We start from the raw sequence: 20,213 nt of genomic DNA, 5'->3' as shown, positions 1-20,213 counted from the left end.
TCCCATCGAGAACGACCCTATCAAGGACCTTACCCGGCACCAAAAGCAGTGTTATCCCCCTGCAGTTGCCGAAATCCAGGAAATCACCCTCCCCTTTCCAGATAGGGACGACAAGTACCGTTTTACAGTCAGTTGGGATGATGCCAGTCTCCCAAATGGAAGCAAACATTGCTTGCAATGCCAGGAGGACAGCCTTACCACCAGCCTAGAGAAGTTCACCCTGGATACCACAGATCCCTGCAGTGTTTCTTCCCCGCGAGCAACCAACCCAAGAGTGGTTCACCAACTGCGCATTCTCAGTGAAACAGCCATGGACCCAGAGATATCCAACATCCTAGCCAGAGGATCAGCTTTGAACAACTGCTCAAAGTAGCCAGCCCAGTGGGTCACAACTACAGTGTCATCCGTAAGGACCGTTCCATCAGCTGCCCTGACTGCGACTCTCTGAGGAACAGATTCAGATGTGCGTAATGCTTTGATTCTTCTGTAAGCAGGACGTGGGTCGCTAGACCACAGATGGTGTGTCAGTTGCTCACAGATTCCTTTAATAAACGCCTCTTTATCCGCCCTCAGAGCCCTCGCAGCTATCCTTCTCAGTTCCTGGTACAGACCAGAGTTGCCACTGAGCCGTGCGCTGCGACTCCTCTCGTTGATATCCAGGGTGCCCTGCGAGATGAAACACCTCCTTCTGGGAGCACCGGTAATACCAACACAATACTCAGCCACCTTCAGGGTCTTGTCACAGAAGGTCTCCAACATCACATTAGGATCGGCAGTCATACCCAAATCTGAAAGTTCCGCACAAACTGCCTGCAAACTCATTAGAAACAGCCTGGTCTTGGAGTCTGGCCAAGTCCAGGCTCATTTTCCTAGTAGGACACATATGAGATAAATAACAACCAATGGCCAGACTACGATAATAAAAAAAAAAAAAAAATGTACTATGGCCAAAACAGGGAATGTCCCGATCATTCATAACTGCAGCCACTCATACTCCTCACTGGCTAGGTAGATTCTGGGCAAGCAACACTAACATATTTACCTTATCTGGCCTAAGGCAACATCTCACTGGGGTAATATTGCCATCCATAATAAACATTCTCTTAGAGGCCGTACTGCACAAATGCATATCTATTTTCTTTCTGATTTTAAGGGAACCTTGCTTACTTTTTAATGTGTCAAGTAATATACCAGACTGAAGTAAAAATACCTGCATTACTTTATACAAAGAGAGATAAGCATTACTACAGAAAATTTTCTTGCCACTCACATCAACCTCAAAAAATATTACTGCATAAAGACATTGCCTGCTGCTGTCAGAGTAAATCCTGGTATATACTTTCAACATGAAGCTTGCATGGAGGTCAGTGACCGAAACAATACTTGTATACTTGTAAAAGCCCATTCGATCAGCACATAGATACGAGGTGTGGCAGAAAAGTAATGAGACTGATTTTTTTATTTACCAAAGTTTTTATTTTTTTCAAACATCAATGTTATCCCCTTCAAAGTAGTTCCCTTGGGCAGCTACACACCGATGGAGACGTTCCCACTGTTGGTAGCAGCGCTGGAAGTCATCAACCGGTATGGTCTTCAGCATGTCCGTTACACTCTTTTGGATGTTTTCTAAAGTCACGAAATGACGTCCTTTGAGGACATTTTTCAGTTTAGGAAAAAGGAAAAAGTCACACAGACTGAGGTCAGGTGAATAAGGGGCTGGGGAACCACAGGAATGCCTTTTGAGGTCAAAAATTCTGTTATGGAGAGGGCAGTTTTTCGGCACCATTTTGGCACAGACCTTTCGCATGTGCAAATGTTCAGTCAAAATTTGATGAATGGTAAATCTGTTCAAATTTAATTGTTCACTCAACATTCTTAATGTTAAACGACGGTCTGCTCTCACAAGAGTGTTCACACGTTCGATGTTTTCATTGGTTTTCGAAGTTGAAGTCCTCCCTGAACGGTGTTCATCTTCAATGTGTTTTCTGCCTTCCAAAAATGATTTGTGCCAGCGAAAAACTTGAGCTCGGGATAAAGAATGTTCCTCATAGGCCTGTTTTAACTTTTCAAACATCACACTTGCCATTTAATGGCACAACGTTGCTCCAAATTCCCGTTCCATTTTGCGTGACGCACAACCAAAAACACAACTTCACTAATAGCAGTCACAAAAATCAACATAGTTAACGGAAGGAGTTGAAACTCGCACTGAGCTATGGGAGGGTACTGATACACGTGCTCCATCAAGGACAACAGCGCAGCGTTGCCAGATCGCTTGCAGTGTTGCCAGTCTCATTATTTTTCTGCCACACCTCATATTCTTCTACTGAGTAGCTGACAGTGTTCGATGAATTTCACATAACTAACAATGTCAAAGCAGAGGAAGTGCGACTGCTGATAGAAGAGTTGTGCCTGTAATTACTGGCTTTAAGAGGGGGGAAAAAAAGAAGGTGAAGTGTCAGTCTCAGATCCATTAACTAAAGGTGGTAAAGGAAAGGCAAGCATAATATTCTCAAGAGTGTTTGACCTACATGATAAAAAGAGCACTTCAAATATTTTTGCATGTCTATTTTGCTTTTTAATGATCTGCTCCATCATATTCAGCCCTTCATTCATCATTCTGACACCCAAATAACCAGCCTTTCCTCAAAATTCACCACTTTGGAACACCCAGTGTGCACAAGTAGCAGTGGGGTGTTTCCATGTCTGCTGTCATTTTTGCAACGCAGCTGTTGAGAGCAGTGTGTATCCGTCAAGTCAAAAAGTATTGAACAAAACTTACAAGTACCCAGCTTTGGGTCACATGGAGCCAGCGATCGTCACAGCAGTACTGGGTTAGAGGCAAGAAGCCAATGCGCTTTAACAGCCAGCCATGAAACATGATTGCAGGGCTCTCTAGTGCTGTGTCTGCACCCTCCGTCACTGCTCAGGGAGGCTGCTTTTTGTAGCCGGCTTATGCTGGTATTCTGCCTCCTCAGATAGTTCTCGGCCACCTATGCAGGATATTCCTCTCAGGTGCCAATCTATTTTAGCTACTTTATTTATAAAACAGAATAAAATTATCAAAATTTGGAAGTTTCTGGTCAATTTCATGAAAAAGATAAATACATAGCAGCTATCATCATCATCAAGAAGGCAGATAGAGAAATTGTGACAGTCTGTACTATGCAGTACTATCGGTTTGTGCTTTCATGCACACGTTGTTGAATTTAACTAGCAGCACACTCAATAAGCTCAGTCATAGGGAAGCAGCCGGATTAGTAGCTGGCTGTTTTAAGCATTGAACACTGCTACTTGTAACTTCCAACTTCCTAAGTATGCATTCCAGCCATGCCATCTAAAGGAATAATCACTGAAGGGTGAGGGAGGCAGGACTCTTAGCAATCCCTAAAACAGTAAACATCTGCCGAGTGATAAATCATTAGTTATTGGTGGGCTCTTGTACCATCATTATGCCTTATCCATCTCGGTGAGGAATTGCATCATAATCAAAAACTGAGGGATGTTTTAGGAACACTGTCAACATGCTGAACATACCTGTGGCTCCCTTTAGTTTAAACTGCAAATATAAATATGGAAACATTCATTTATTGTCATTTTATTTAATAAGTTTGAAAGTTTTTTGTTTTTTGAATAGTACATAATAAAGCATTATGAATTTTTGCTGATATTTCAATTAACAGACATTTTCAGTCTTTAAAAGGAATGAAGAAAATACCATTTAGGGAACTGCTTCCCAATTGATTAGCCTATATTAAATTGCTTAAATCTAATACTGCTACCAATTATACAATTAATTTAAAATTGCTTTGGGAAAATACCTTGCTACATGGCAATGCCTTAACAGACTTAATCTAACACGTTAATTTAAAAATAGTCACAAGTGAATTATTTATGTTACACTTCAGACGGTGTTACATCTGGAAGCAGAGCAGACACCTTTAACAACACCTAAATGAGCTTCTGTCCTTAACTGCCAAGCATGATGGGTCATTCATACTTTCCATTTTTGTGGATCCACACTCATGCATGTGGACAAAATGATGTCAATGCATGCAACCACACTCTGTTTTTTTCTGTGCAACTCTATTTTATTTGTGTTGGTTGACATTGACTGTGCATGTCCTAGAATGAGACACAAATGCTTTCAAAGAGCCAAATAAATGAACATAATCAAATTTGAAAGTATAAAAGGACAACCACCTGCTTTATCAATACTGTACGTGTCACGTTACATAGCTTATTAATTTGCATTTCTTTTGCATGCTTTTGCCGACCATTTTTCTGCCCCCTCTCGGTCTTTTAGGTACTATTGTGAGGTCACCACTGCAGTTTTGAACTCACTGGCTGATGTAAGTGCCTAACCATGTCCTGCAGGTACATAACAATTGCTGATCCTTTGGCAAGCATTATCAAATAAGAGCTGCACAGGCATGCAGTTATACTGCTCTTTTATAGATGCTGGATGCATTTTCCTTATCTATACTTTTTGAACCACTGAGATCATTACTGTAGTTTTTCTACTTTGTTGGCTTTTTTATTTACTTATTTTGTACCTGTACTGGATACTCTATTTGCAGAAAAGGATCACTTCTGGCTTCCACAAACCCATTTAAGCAAAGCAAGTTTCTGGTAACACACATATATGGCTGTTTTTTAACATTCTTTTGCAGAATAGCAAGCAGAGTGAAAGGTTTTTAACCTCAAGCAGATTTCATACTTTATCTTTGTGTCATATGTTTGGTAACACTCAGCAACATGTCCAGTGCTTCCAGTAAGCAATATCTGGCAAATCCAAACAGCCAACACATTTTATGTATGCATTGCCTATATGGAACAAATAGACTACCTTACAGAAATTTAAAAAGAAAATGCAACAGAGGCATAACACAAATTTTGTTTTTAGGGTAAAAGAAAGTTATATAATAAATGCATACCCAAGAATTTTATTAAAAGAAAATAAAATCATAAAGTGTGAGAATAAGGAGTTTCAAATAATTACGGACCTGTAATAAATACAAGTGACTTCAACTATAATAAAAAAAAAAATTAACAACTATAGAGATATACATACAATATCACACTGCCCCACTGCCTGCACGTTGTTTCAATATTTAAAAAAAAAAAATTAACTAAATCCATTCTTTGCTTTTATCTCCATTTCATTCCAAATATTTTACTGAAATATAGGATCAAATAGACGATGTTATACACTGAGCCATTAAATCACTAAACATTTACACAGTATTGTTTATTGGCTACTTCAGAAAACAAGAAGCAATTAAAAACTGTGAACACAGATGTTTCAGAGTTAAAGCAGCAATTAAGACTTTTGAATCTTAACAAGAGTCTTAATTATCATTAAGCACAAAAAAAGTATGCTGCCTTACCAGCAGTACCTGGCTGCTAAATATGAAATTGGATGTAATGAAAAGCTACATCCATTTTGGCTCTCAAGGACTAAGAATGATGGCCACAATGTAGAGCACAGTACTGTAAACAAATTCAGAACCGATCACAGGGTTGTGACACACACACACACAATTCTGAATTTAAAAAATCCACTACACACATAATTAGATTCCATACTAATTATTACACACGGATGAACATAAAAGGGCAGGCAGTGTACTGTAGTGATTAAAGCATTACACTTCAGATCCCAAGGTTGTAGGTTGAAATCCCACAACTGACACAATGTGACCATTATCAAATCACTTCACCTGCCTCTAACTGGAGAAAAAAAAAAAAGAATATTTAGCTAAATTTTGTATGTTGCCTTGGATGAAGGCGTCAGCTAAATAAATAAATAAATTCATTTTAAAAAATGGTAAGTACAAGTAGTAGGAGTAGTAATAGTAGTATTGTTAAATGTGCAGAGTGACAAATTTACTTGCATCAATATATTAAAATACATAACTCTTACTAATCTGTATTAGACCAGTGCTGGCTGGAGCTGAAAACAGTAGATGGAAAAAAATGATTGCAAAATGACCATGAGCCTCTGAGAATTACAATGTACTGTACTATAGTCTGAAAATTAAATGAAAACTTTAATCAACTCCATTTTAGCTTTTTGTTGTGGAAATGTTCTCCACAGTTTAAGGAATTTTTCATGGTATTTCACTTTATTATTATAATCACAAACCATTAGAAATTCTACATTAACTGTATTGAAAGGTCTAAATGGAATACTATTTCCTAAGGCTGTTTTAATAATTCAATAGATGAAAAAAAAATTAACATTTAAAATTACAGGGCTTAGCTCATTTTTGATGCAATTTATTTACAGTAAACTGTGAGGCTGTACACCAACACAGTATTAGAGATGACGAACAGAACTGATCAACAAAATTTGCCAAAGTGTTTAGTGAATTGACCTTGTACACCAAATTTCTTCCTTAGAATTTGCTCTGCGAACAGCTTTCTCAATCACCCCCCTCCAACCCCACCCACCCCATGATGCTTTGTGATGCAAGTGTGACATCACTGATCTCAAGCAGTCAATGCTGGATAAGAATATTACGACCCAGTGCACCATGAGCTCCTTGAATGGGTACCATAAGAAGTAGAAAGATAACAATTTAACACTAGAAGTGCCACAGCCGATGCCAATTGGTATTGCATTTTTACATCTTTAGTTATTTAATCAGTGTACATCTCACACTTGTCCTTCCTCAACTTCAAATACCCATGTTCTTGCAACGCTGAAATTCTATTCAGATAATATTTTTATTAAAAAAATAGACACTCTATTACCACAGCTAAACACCTTTGAACGCTACTGTCCTGATATGATTTCACTGTCTCTCTCGCTCTCTCATGGCTCGCAGGTAACGACATTACTGAGCAATATTTGCTAGATGTGAGTTGCTGTCTGTCTTTAGCAGACAACCACAAAATAGTGAAGAAAAAAGGTCACACTTTCATCCAATTACATTGTCTCACTAGGAAAGAAAGAATAAAAAAATAAATCTGAAAACTGTCAGCACTCCAGTTCCTTCAGTAAGGTTAAAAAATGACTATATGTTTCACTTGAAAATGAATCAAAATATTTTTGCAAACACAGTGGAATACAAAGTGCACAGCCAGATTGAACTTAACATGGGAGACAACACACAAAGTGACACATAGTGGACAGCACAATCGAGTCACAAGCAAAGAGCACAGGAGCGGATGTAAGTTCACTTGCAAAGTTTTCACTGACTACAATGAACACAAAGGCGATAATAAATGGTGGGCTTTCTTTGTGAAAATGGAAGTACCAATACAACATGGTACTTGACTGTAAATGAGGCATCTTTTAGGTGATAAAAAAAAATTTAAGTACAGCTATATTGAAGATCTGGAGCATATACTGAATTACACACACACACACACACACACACACACACGTGCACGTACTGTATAACATGCATGATTGCATGGTAAAGGCATACACAAAGAAAACCGACTGTTTATTCTTGTACAGGGAGATTCACTTGAAAGAGGTCCTGAATATTCTTTTGTAACTACAGTTAGAATGAAGCGATGTGAACCAAAAAAATACGCTAGATACCTTGATGTATGTTTAATCGATTGCATCACATGCGATGCTGGAAGTGGTTTCCGTTTTCTGCCAGACACATTGACGCGGTGCTACATGTTCCTGAACATATCAAAGGCGTCTTGGGGGGGAATATCAGCAATTTCATGTTGGACGTTTTCCTTCAAATCTTCCACAGTGTGAGGACTGTTCCGATAGAGTTTTCCTTTGAGCATACTCCCAAAAGAAGAAGTCTGGTGGTGTCAGATCCGTCGACCATAGTAGCCAAAGCCCTTTTGAAATTACCCTATGGCTGAAGGAGCACTCAATTTCTGCCATAGTCCTTGCCGATGTGTGACACGTTGCCCATCTTGCTGGAAGTAACATTCTGTTAACTCATGATAATTCAGTTGATTCTGACATCTCCTAAACGAATTGGTGAACCAATAAGTTCGCACCATGAAGATGCGCTGCTCAATACTGTACCATTATCCCAATGAGAAGTCAAGTGACTGATTGAAGGGGTACGGGCGATATGCACCCAGAATTTGCAAACGGAGGTTAAATGTTGCAATGGTTGTCCGGCGCCTACAGTCATCGCTTTAACGCAGGGGCATCCTGGCTTGTTCAAAGCTCCATATACAGAGGAGTACATTGCACATTGTTTAGTTTAGATTGCATCGTCCTAGCGAGAGTTATTACAAAATATGCGGGGCCTCTTTTGAGTGAATCTCCCTGTATTATCATGCATTGTCATATCTGCTGTGTCTTTGAAGATACTGCATTCACTCAAAGATCATGCGAGTGTCCATAATGTGCCATTGTCATTGACCTTTTTTCCCTACTTAAAACTGATGCTGGCTGTGTTTAAATATTGACAATGTCGGTACTATATCACACATTTGCCACACTTTGTGCAGAACTACCTTATGCATTAAGTATGTGCGATGTTGCTAATCAGTGCTCCCAAAAAAAGATGAATAAAAAAGGCTTGCAGTATATTCATTTGATTGGCACATTATTTTCATAATAGTTTCATCTTGGTTAGCTGCTTCATTTCTCTGTATAGCTTCACCATACGTTGCGTGTTCACTGTTATATTAAACATACAGTGCATCCGGAAAGTATTCACAGCACATCACTTTTTCCACATTTTGTTATGTTACAGCCTTATTCCAAATGGATTAAATTCATTTTTTTCCTCAGAATTCTACACACAACACCTCATAATGACAACGTGAAAAAAGTTTACTTGAGGTTTTTGCAAATTTATTAAAAATAAAAATAAAAAAAACTGAGAAATCACATGTACATAAGTATTCACAGCCTTTGCTCAATACTTTGTCGATGCACCTTTAGCAGCAATTACAGCCTCACGTCTTTTTGAATATGATGCCACAAGCTTGGCACATCTATCCTTGGCCAGTTTTGCCCATTCCTCTTTGCAGCACCTCTCAAGCTCCATCAGGTTGGATGAGAAGCGTCGGTGCACAGCCATTTTAAGATCTCTCCAGAAAACACACATCTTTATGATATAGAAGGATCTCCGAAATACTCCAGAGGGTGGAGAGGTGACATAGAAACAAAGAGAAAGAGCAAACTCCCCATACCGCACAGCCATAATGCCACCACAATTCACTTCAACCAGAAACGTACACAATGGAAGCACATCATTTTCCAGAGAAGGCACTGAAATGTATTCAGAAGTTTTACTTTACACTGATGAAAATTAAATCTTGAATAACAACAGGTTTACTTTGGAGTATTTACTTCATAATAACATTAAAATAAACCATACAAACAGTAGCGGGAAAATGCTTACTTTGTCCAAATATGGATGCCCCATAAAGCCTTTTACACTGTATTCCATTGAAATGTTCATTACCAAGCACTGTTCTAAAGCCTTACTTCCACTGAACCAATAATGCCACTGTCCTGAACAGTTTATGGTGATAGCTGAACAGGATAAGCCATATGCCTTTGTCCACCCATTAACATCTTCTAGATTAGGTAGACTTAGTTATCCCAGAGGGAAATATGTTTGCAGCAAAAACAGAAGAAATTGTTACAGAGATCCTACAGATAAACAAAGACTCAACATTTGACAACCAATGTTATTGCATAAACATACACTTGAGATCAATACAAAGAAGAATAATTACTTTCAACAATACATAAAATAATAATGCATAATTTAACATTTAGCATCATCCTTACAAGTAACAGAATTTAAAATGCTCACAGCTCTAGTAATAAAAGAGTTCTTAAACCTGTTGCTCTTTACCTTTGCAAACCTAAATCTGCACTGATGGCAACAGGTGGAATTTACAGCAAGGAGCATAGCTACTGTCTGACAGAATTAAGTTGGCTTTGTTTCTAACCTGTCTGCAATACATGCCAGTGAAAGGTCTGCTGGGAACTAATAATTTTACTGTAAAGTATTATAATGTTGTTCAGATGATTTAGTGTATATTCTCATTGATGAGGCTGCCAAGCCAACAGATAAAAGCAAATGTAACAATGGATTCTATGAACGACTTACAAAAAAAGTGTCATTATGGTTTTGTTCACTTTAAAACAGTCAAGAAAGAAAAGTTATGACTGACCCAGTCCCTGACCTTTTTTTTTTTTTTTTAAATAGATCATCGCTGTGTTAAGACCAAAGTTAAGTTTCTTATCAATGATTGTTCCCAGATATTTGTATTGCTCATGTACAGGAGGAAAGCTCCTGAAATCTAACATCATATCTTTTGTTGTAAATTAAAGTGAGCACACCATTGTACAAACTGATTGACAATAAGTCCATGGCTGTCTTATAGGACTACGATTAACATTAATTGACTTCAGAAACCAGGGCCATAATGTAAATTACTTTTGATTAATACCTTTATCTAAGGTGACTTACAACATTTGAGATACAACTGGTTACATTTCTTTTTTGGTTTTTCCAATTAGAGCACAGGCAGGGGAAGTGACTTGCTTGTGGTCACACAGAGTTGGGAGGATTTGAACCCACAACCTCTACACTACAATACACTGCCTAAGAGGATAGGACTGTAGTCGAAGCACAGATAAAAAGATGAACTAAAGAAAAAAACTGTGTTAGTTGCTTATATTGATTTTGTTTAATATAATAAATACGCCATATAGGAACGGAAAATGGTGAGAAAGGAATTCAGTATAACAAAGGCTTAGGAAACCACTGTCGCAGTATAACGAAAATAGCAAGGAGCGAAACCAAAACCAATGATTGAGAGAGTACCTTCCTGTAGCAGGCTACGGAAAATATAGACATATATAGTTAGACGCCGCATTCATCGTGTTGCCCAGTCGACACGATAAGTCAGCGCGTCCGCCCTATTGCGAGTGGTAAAAGTACCATTTAAACTAATACAGGCAGACGTGGAAACACGTTTACATACAACAGAGTTTGGCAAATCGTTTACATGCAATTATTTATATCTATTTATACACTAATAATGGCAATTATTAAATAATAAATAATAATTTATTATTATTATTAAATAATTCCTCCCGTATAAGTAGCATTCTCGGACTGCTTTCTTCCATCTCTGAAACATTTCAAGACTTTGTCCTGTTCTTACTCAACCCAGTACTAAAGTACTGGTTAATGCCCGAGTCACCTCACGTATAGATTACTGTAATGGTATTCTATCTGTCATCCCACAAAAACGTACCCATCGCTTACAATTTTTTCAAAATTCTGCTGCCAGGATAATAACCTGCTGTTCTAAATCCACTGAACATACTACACCTATTCTCTCTCAACTTCACTGGCTCCCTGTTAACTACAGAATACAATACTAAATACCGCTCTTAACATTTAAAGCTCTCCACAACTTCACTGATCTCCTACAGACTGACACTCTTCTTGCTCACTCGGATTCTCATCTGCAGCTGTACTTTCTGTACCACACATCAAACTCTGTGCTATGGGAGCTCGAGCGTCTATCATAATGCTCCTTTGCTCAGGAATTCTCTTCTCTCTCATATACATTAGCTCGATTCAATAACACATTTTAAAACCACCCTCAAAACTTATCTTTTCAAACTGGCATACCAATTGTGAATTTTGCACTGTTACTGCCAGTTATCTTTGTTTTTTGGCTAATTATTGCTGTTTGATCGTGAGCGACTGTGGACGCGGAAGTAGGATTAGAGATGGTGGGCGGGCGTAGATCTCTGTCTTGCATGTGCGCTTTGTCTTGTTTGCCCTTAGTTAGAGTTGGCGGGCGGGGCTCTGTGATTTGGCGGGTGTGGCTCACTGTCTTGCGTGCCCTTAGTGAATTATATATATATATAGATTTTGTGCAAAACGGGATCACAAGTACCAAAACAAATCAGAAGCTCTTTAAGCATATTACTCTGTTCAATGCAACACAAACATCACGCTGTAGTAAGAAACCATACAACCATAAAAGAAACTAAAGGATGTATGTTGCAGAGTGTAAAACAGTACTGAGAAAAAATTAAAAAGATAGTGAAAAAAAATAACTTTCTTACTTTCTATGTGTAGAAGTATGCGGATATCTGCTATTTACCTTAAATAATACAAATAAGAGCAACAGGTCAATTAACACTATTGTCTGTATTTACTTTATTTTTATATCTAGTAAAGTCTTTGTGCAATACTATTTACAAAAAATAATTATTTACATTTACAGTATACAGTACTTTTTACAAATGGAGCACAACCAGGTTAAGCAACATGCTTGGGGTCACACTGTGAGTCATATATGGAGCCTGAGCAACAATTATGTGATTTAAAGACTGATGTTTCAAACCATAAAATTAGACAGGTTCTGCCCCCTTTTAATTATGGAAAAACTTACAAGGTATTTCTTTTAAGCCTCTAATTTTAATTACTGCAATGAAACGATCTATGTAAACACTATAGATGTTTTGTTAGTTATCGGTGTGCATCTTTATGTTATTCGGCTAACTTTAGACCTGGGTGGATCTTTTGAATTCAGACAACTAGCTCAGAGCCTTTAACAAAAAACAAAAAAGAAAGGGTAAAAAACAATTGCGCGCACACACACACACACACCACCCACAATTAGTATAGAGTGTGCTGCAGTCAAAAGACCATGTCGCATTAAACAACATTTCTATTTTCAGTTGTAGCCTTCATTTACATAACTATAGCATGTCAGAGGCAGGTAACTCACTCCAACTAGTCCACAACTTTGTCCAACAAAATAAAAAAGGATTTATTTTGTGTTTAGCTGTAGGGTCAGGATTGTGTGCATGAAAATGGACAACCAGACGAGGAATAAGGAATACCAATGTTCTGGACCTCATAAACAGAACAGAAGCTCGCCTGTCTGAGCTCTCATGTTTTACGTACCACAACAGAATGGAGGAAAAAAAGAAAGCTGAGATTGCAACAGAAATCGCCATACTTGTTAATCTTTCATACAGCAGTGACCCCATCAAGGAGCACAAGATTGGCGGTCACAAAAAGGGGCAAGCATGACTGTGTTGAAAATATCAACACACAGTCCCTAAATGCGTCATTCCCAACAAATTTCAGTCATTTTAAGTTAATACAGCAACAAGATCAGCAACTGAAGCAACCAAGACTAACAGCAACATATCTAGTTGTTGTGTAATGTAATATAGACTTAACAATAAGAGAGATAGAACACTGATAGAATGATTGAAAAAACTAACCTGGGGACATCTGCAGCCACAGCCTACCACAGAACACTAAATGAAACACACACCCTTGAGCCACTCTCACACAAATTTAAGAAACAACTGAACACAAACTTCCTTCGAGAGAGGGAATGCTAATAACAAAATACTGATGCCATGACTCTTTATCATATATTTTACAACCTTTGAGTTTAAAAATAACATTATTTTGTTAAACAAGATGCTTTACTCATGAGCAGATTAATGCTACATGTAACAAACTGGGTTTTAATCAGATATTTCAATATACAACACAAACTTCACCAGCACAGTTACGTCCCTGCACACTTTAAAAATGTATGCAAAACTTAAGTGCACGTCTCAGAATTGACACAAAAGCTGGCCATAAAGAAAGGTAATTTTTTCCCAGGCAACACGTCGATTCCCACTTTTCAGAATCTACTTAATCCAATTTAGTGTCATAGGAGTATACAGCTTATTTGAACAGTATTGGGCAGGACTGAGTATTATTATTTAACAACCAGTTTCATATATGATGGCTTAAAAAAATAAAAATAAAATGAGTAGGACAGCTGGGCAATCCAAAAATAAGACTAGTCTAAACTGGACTAATCTGTGTGTGTGCCCTAGACTGAGTCTGAAAATGGAAGGAATGGCTGGATTAATTAAAAGTAGGCTGAAAAATGTACACCCACAAAGCCAGTGAAAGGAAAGAAACTAAATTTAAAATACACAAAGCTAGTAACGTTCAAATGACCAAAATCAAAAATGTATGTAACACAAATATCAACTTCTCTGTGTTTGCGTTTTGGAACATTAAAACGAAGCTTTACCAAACGGCATCAACGTCAATGTTATTAATACACCTAAGGAGATAGCAATCAGAATATATTCCGCTTTGGCATGCTGTATAAAAAAAAATCCACATTACACGTTAATTATAAATATGAATGGAACCACACAAAAAATCAGTTCTAATCAAGAGATTTTACATTAACATAATCCTTGAACTACAACTTAATTTTTTTCTCTAAGTGCGTTTGGCAGGACAACAAACGAAAGGAGGTCTGCACTAAAGTCAACCCGTTACAGATCAGGCATAAAAATGAAATTTTTTAGTCACGTGATAAAAAGGAATACAGTTTTTGTGGGGGCGCTCTGTTTTTTGGCTGTAAGACCCCCTCCCCACCTTCGCGCCCTAAATGCAGCATTTCCCAGAGCAATGGCGCAATTTTGACAGGTCTCCAGATTAACCTCTATAGTGACAATGATTGCCTTCCCAAAACCCAAGTGGACTGATCGGCACGCAACAAAATTCCTCACATAATCAATCGGGCATTTCCGATCGGCGCAAAGGCAGCAGAAGATTTACAAATAAACGAGCAGCAAATGGCCCTTCCAGACACCCCCGAGTAGCAAGCGCGCCAATCCTTGTCAGAACACATTGTTGCGCCAGGCGGTGTTTTTTTTTTTGCTGGTAAAGGCCACTCGCATGTCATGGAAACGCGCCGCTACAAAAAGAAATTTCAGCAGGCAAGCCAGCAAAATGCCAGACATTGCATTTCTGTCAGGCGGTGTGAGAAACGAGGTGTGCGGGGCACACGAAGTCATTCAGCCCATGCAACGAGAACAGACACAACAAAAAGAAGTCCGTCCGTCCGTCCGCCAGTCAGTCAGTCAGTCAGGCAACCAACCACACTGCACTGCTCCTCGGCTCACTGTGAGCGCTCCGCCGAAGCCGAAGCCGAAGCCGTAGCAGCAAACAGCCCGAGTACAGCTCCTGTACAGCACGTCCAATCTCGGGGTAAACAGCCCCCTTAGGCTTAACCCGTCCAGAACGCAGGGGTCTGAGCGCAAATTTCTGTCATACCCTGACATTTGCAACCCTTTGATTTAATTAATCCTACCTATCCAGATGAATAAACAGCCAATCGTCTCCTCTTGGGTAGGTGGCTAGCCTCTTCCTCCCTCACTCACTCGCTTTCTCTCTCTCCCTCTCCAGCTTCAAAATGGCGCCAATTTGTTACTGGTTGCACCAATCCGTACCGCGAAAGTCTTAACGGCGGGGGCGCGGCGCCACCTACAGGTTTTGAAAGGTACTGGCGGCCAATGATACTGAAACCTACCGGCTCGTACGTCACTACCGTATAGAAGCGACATCTGCAGGCGGACGCATTGTCTTCCAGGCGAAAGGACGCCAAAAATGACTACTTGAAAGAGCATCTTTTCATCTTTGGAGGTTATTTTTAAATAGAACTTTCCTTTAAAACTGCATTTCTTGTGTTTTCACAGTGTGTTTTATGTTTACAACGACAGCAGCAATGAAAACAATGAAGTGATAAAGTGCGGCTGTTAATCTGTGTCTGTGTGTGCTAATTCTGCAATTAATAATTTGAAAACGCTACGTTTGCATTTTTACCTAACTTGTCACAGGGTCCTTCGCCCGCACTCATTGAAGAGTGCTGTACAAAAATAAACTGAAATGAAAAATAATTAGGAATAGAACCGGGTGCTATAGTTGACGTTAAGTTACGCAGTGCTGTTGTAAAAGGAGATGAGCAAAGTTAAAACTGGAAGAAGATGGGTAAAAAAGGACAAATGGACCAAAATACCTTAAAGGTTTCTAAACTTTAAATGAACCGAGTGAAAGGAATACTCCACCCAAACATAATCACCTCTTTATCTCTTATTTATGCTGTGTTGTTTGTAATGATCACAGAGAAAATTTGTTAACCTCATGTTTTTATGGAGAAGGGAGACAACAAAATCTCTGATACAACAGATGACAATGGGGACCAATAGTAAATAACATGAAAATGTCAATGAAAGTTACTTGTATCACATCATCCAGATGCTGGGCATCAGAATCAGAATGACATTTATTGGCAAGTGTGCATGTATACAAGGAATTCAAGTGTGACTTTTTTTGACACTCCGCATCTAGCTACATGACAAAGATACATTTATTTATATATACATATATACATATATTTTTTTCTCCAGCCTTTGGAGTTTTTTTTTTGTTTTTTCTGTCCACCCTGGCCATCGGACCTTACTCTTATTCTATGTTAATTAATGTTGACTTATGTTTATCTTTTATTGTGTCTTCTATTTCTCTATTCATTTTGTAAAGCACTTTGAGCTACATTTTTTTGTATGAATATGTGCTATATAAATAAATGTTGATTGATTGATTGACAAAAGATACTGTAAATACATACATGAGAAAAATACAAAATAAGTAGTGCAAACATAAGCCAACATAGTGCAAGGCAGTGTAAGAAATACTGAGTTAAGCTTTCGCTACATGTAAGAAAATCACAAGATTTTTGGGTAGGGAATAGCCAAATTAAACATTTATGGGCTTGATAGCCTGTGAAAAGTAACTATTCTTACATCTTTTTGTTCTGGCATATTTTAACATATAACACCTTGCTGATATCAAACATTTAAAGAGATCTTGGCCTTGATGTGAGGGGATGGTGATGATTTTTCCTGCCCTTTCTCATGACTCTAGAATAGTACAGGTCCTGTAAGGTAGGAAGACTGATCCCTTTTGTTGTCATATTTAATTGCTGATCCAAACCAAACTGTGATGGGTGGGCTGAGAAGAGACTTGCTGTGCAGAAGTAAATCTGCAGCTCCTGTGGTAGATTGAACTCCCTTAGCTGTCAGAAGAAGAAAATCTGCTACTGTGTCTTTTTTTTTATAATGGAATCTATATTGGTCTTCCATTTCAAGTCCTGTGAGAATATGGATCTTATAACCATGAAGGTTTCTATAACTTACACATTATTATTAAATATTGTGAGAGGAGGTAATATTGTATCCAGTCATATGCTCGAAATGTGTATTTTGCCTAAAATATGGTTATATAAATAACTTGTGAGAAAGTTGCTTGTGCACAATGGGTTTGTGTTAATATGCAATTGAGCTTGTAATTTGATGACCCAGCTTTCTTCTGATTGAAAGGCACAAATTAAGCACTACTAGGTTTTCCAGCAGTGAATTGATGTTTTGCTTGCTGAAACATCTCAGATACTGAAATATGAAAAAAATGTTGATGAGAACAGGTTATTCAACTGAACAAAGCTCACCAATCCTATCCACCTCATTTCTCCAAAATAGCATCAAGTTTTGAAAGTCCTACATCACTTGGTAGTTTATTTCATGTGCCTATGGTTCATTGGTTGACATGAAAAAGTCAAGGAGATAATACTTTAGGTTTTTGGATTTCTTCAGGTAAGAGGAATGCTCAACTCATATATACAAAAACTAGGAGACAGAGAGATTTTAAATGGGAGACCTGAACAACAATTCCCTGGAGACAGCTACTGGTTAACAAATTTGGCATTATAGTACAAAGAGGTTGTAAGACAGGCCTGTACCGAGTCCTGAAAGATAAACTGACTACAATTTGAACAGTTAAAGTTTGAAGTGCCAGTTTTGAATACTGGTGAGTACCAGGTGACTTTAAACATTACCATTAAACAGGAAGAACACTCACTCCAAATTGTAGTCCATACAGTAAAACTTACAAGTGCTGGTACACTGTACCAGTGAGTGTTAGCCCACTTCAAGCACTGGATATGCACAAATACTAAACATACTTTACAAATGCCTTTGCCTAATTTTTAATCTCTAGGGTTTTTTTCCTACAAAGATTTTTTTGAAAATTTTTTCTTGTCTTTTTAGAGAGTCAAGGCTAGGGGGCTATTAAAAACAGAGCCTGTTAAAACCCATTAAGCCATTCCTTGTGTGGTGTTGGGCTATACAAGAAATAAATTATTGTTGTTGTAGTTGTATACATCTCTCAGAACAAATTTTGTGTTGTTAAAATCAATGAAGTGGATGGTAGCCAATGAATGAGCATATACTGGTAGGACTCCAGGCCAGTTCATGAGGAGGTTTTCTGGAAATGTTTCATGTAACAGTATTTTAGCAAATATATATATATATATGTTTGGGATGTTGTGCACATGCAACTGGATACCGGTATTATGAGATCCAAATAATTTGAGATTTTTTTTAATATATGTTTTGATACCATTTACTGTTATTTAGCATTGGTTCTCATCAACATCTACTGTAATGGACATTTTGTTATTTCCATTCTCTGTAAAAACTTCACAGGTTAACAATTTTTCACACAAAAATATTTCTGGGTTCTGTATTCCTTTAAATTCATTGGCTACATGCTTTCACTTCATCCGCTTTCTTAATTAGAGATTAATTCTTTCTGTTAAAAGATTGTTTTTATAGTGTATCTATTTAGCAATGCTAAATCACAGCTCCAGCATCACGGTTTCAAATTGCAACCTAGTCTCTTTCACACAGAATATGTGTGGGGTTGTTATTTGAAAGCACTTAAAGTCAAAATAATTTTTTATTGTAAATGAGAAATTGTTTGTTGGTAAATTACACAGTGTTTTAAGAACAAAAAAAGGAAATATACTGTTTGCATAAATATTCAGTCTATGTGTGAAACCTTTAAGGTGAAAAAAAGGGATAGAGCAAACTATTTGGCACATGCCAAATCTGATCACCAGCAAATTTTAACTAGCCCTTGAGGCAAAAAAAATAGTAATTGTTCACCATATTTCACCGTATACTTCTTTCTTACATTTCGTTATTCTTGACATCAGGGGGCACAAAAATCCTATACAACATATTAAAGATTGGTTAGTGTGGGTACAGTGCACCTTGAAGGAACCAGAACTAAAATGAAGGAAGTGAAGAAGCAGAAAGTTGACTATGAAAGCAGAGTGTTCAGAAAAGAATGGACTGCAAAATCTGCTTTTTCAGAAGGTTGGAAGAAAGGTTATATATCAATTTGTATGGAAAATGTTGCAGTGTTCAAAGAAAACTAGCTCAGTTGACCTGTTTCTATCAGACCTTCTGATTATGCTATCAGTCTGTCATGTGAGAAGCAGGCTAATTGAACTTCCAAAATAGCTGCTAGTCTACAGGCTCAGCGAAATGTATTTTTCAGGCTTTTTATGATTCAGGCAGGCGCTCTGCTTGACAATAAAATTGAAATATAATTGAGATGACTGGCCACTCGTTTACACAGTTCCCCAATCTTGGGACAGCACATGTGTCACACAATGACAAGGTACAAGTCCCTCAAAGACTTGCATGGAGAATTTCCCTGTTAATTCTCTGACTTTAATAAAGATGAAAAACTCTAATAGTGGTGTCATATCATGTGATATTTGTTTACAAGATGGCAGCAAAAGACCTGCAGATCAAACTAACCAATTTGCAGTGTGAAACAACACTGAAAGAAAAGTTGGACGTATTCTATTCATCACTGAACAAAGGCATGTTTCATAGCATTTCCAAAGGCAGCATAAAAGATGCTGGTGTAGTTCAGATCTACTGTAGTTACATATGTGAAGAAACATTTCCTATCATAGGTACAAAATGTTATATAACATATCACTGCTGAGTGACCACCATTTAAACGGTGGATTAAAGATCATCACAAAACAGCTACCAATGAATTTTGATGATCTTTTAAAAAGAGGTAATCAGCTACATGGCTTTTTAAATCAAGAAACTTTCTATGGTTTTAATTTTTCTACTCAGGTTATCATTAACCTTAAACATACACCGATCAGCCACAACATTAAAATCACTGACAGGTGAAGTGAATAACATTGATTATCTCATTGCAGTGGCACCTGTCAAGGGGTGGGATATATTAGGCAGCAGTTCTTGAGTTTGATGTGTTGGAAGCAGAACAAATGGGTAAGCATAAGTTTCTGAGCAACTTTAACACAGGTCAGATTGTGATTGCTAGATGACTGGGTCAAAATGGCAGGTCTTGTGTGGCATTACTCAGTGTGCAGTGGTTAGTACCTTCCAAAAGTGTTCCAAGGAAGTGGCATTCATGTGGATTCTACCTAAAGATTGTTGCATACTGTGGTATGGCAATGGTATTCCCTGATGGAAGTGGCCTCTATTAGCAGGAAAATGCTCCCTGCCACATTACAGAAACTGT

The 20,213-nt window shown here is 38.0% G+C and overlaps 1 protein-coding gene across 1 annotated transcript in view; it reads right to left on the bottom strand.

Annotated features, from left to right (window-relative positions):
• Nucleotides 1–15,219, bottom strand: part of pds5b (PDS5 cohesin associated factor B) — a 159,428-nt gene extending 144,209 nt beyond the window's left edge. Inside the window, exon 1 of the mRNA XM_039745755.1 lies at nucleotides 15,115–15,219. The gene's annotated coding sequence lies outside the window, so the exon portion shown is untranslated. The remainder of the gene's footprint in view (nucleotides 1–15,114) is intronic.
• Nucleotides 15,220–20,213: the final 4,994 nt, after the last annotated feature.

The sequence above is a fragment of the Polypterus senegalus genome, chromosome 2 (genome assembly GCF_016835505.1).
Source record: "Polypterus senegalus isolate Bchr_013 chromosome 2, ASM1683550v1, whole genome shotgun sequence".
Classification (NCBI taxonomy): Eukaryota; Metazoa; Chordata; class Cladistia; order Polypteriformes; family Polypteridae; genus Polypterus; species Polypterus senegalus.
Note: the sequence above shows the minus strand (reverse complement) of the source record. Positions and strands in the feature narration are given on the sequence as shown.